Here is a 967-nt window from a genome sequence, read left to right as displayed (position 1 = left end):
TTTATAAGAAATGATTTATAGATTTTTGAAAAAATTTGTTTAAAATGCATAGCAGTATTATTTATAATAGTGAATAATATTTCGAATATGAAAAGTAAGCTTCTTAGTTACTCAAGATATGGAATGTAGACATTTCCATATTTCATATTTCTAAGAATTATATTTTAAGTAAAGAAACATTTAAAAACATTTCTAAGAAAAATATTTTTTGTAATTAAGTAATTAAGTAATTTAATATTATAATATAATATTTAGAGTTATAGTATAGTAAATTATTAAAATATTTATATAAAATTGCATATAAAATTTTTTATTTATTAAAAAGATTATACAAATTTAAATTATATTTATATAAGTATTTACGATAGTGGAAGTTCCGGAATTATACTTTTTGCAAAAAATTTATTAATATGGAAATATTCATGTATATAAATTATATACATAAATATATTGATTAAGATTTACAATAGCTATTATATGATAACATATTATTCATAGCATAAATTTTAATTTTTTATATGAACTGCGATTCCTTAACTGATATACGTATAATTAATGATAGCAGTATATATTTTCAATTATAATTATAATAATAAAAGATTTTTGAAAATTTTTTGCTTTCAAAAAATCATATAAAGATCAATTTTCAAAGATTACTGAAATCTATCTATTTAAATTTATTTACCTATTTTTGTAATTTATGATAATAATAATAAATAATAATAATCATAAAACTGATTTTACCTTTGATTCTATAAACTTTTAAAAAAATACATTTAGTCGATAAGTTAGATAATGATAAAAAATTTCAAGAATCAACGCCATCTCGCGTTTGGAAATCCGAAGCTCCGACTTGTGATTAGCATAACAGAATATACAAAGAGGTATTCGAAGTCATAGACAAAGAAAGCAACATTGCGCGAGAAGGACAAAGAATATCTCCCACCATTTCAAAGACACCATATTG

At 20.0% G+C, this 967-nt stretch overlaps 1 protein-coding gene across 2 annotated transcripts in view; it reads right to left on the bottom strand.

The window, feature by feature from the left end:
- The window catches only part of LOC102677103 (sensory neuron membrane protein 2), a 26,472-nt gene that overhangs the window by 15,835 nt on the left and 9,670 nt on the right, over positions 1-967 (bottom strand). The gene's annotated exons all lie outside the window — the stretch shown is intronic.

This window comes from Apis dorsata, unplaced genomic scaffold (genome assembly GCF_000469605.1).
Source record: "Apis dorsata unplaced genomic scaffold, Apis dorsata 1.3 scaffold_227, whole genome shotgun sequence".
NCBI lineage: Eukaryota > Metazoa > Arthropoda > Insecta > Hymenoptera > Apidae > Apis > Apis dorsata.
The sequence above is the reverse complement of the archived record's forward strand: the minus strand, read 5'-3'. Positions and strand labels throughout refer to the sequence as shown.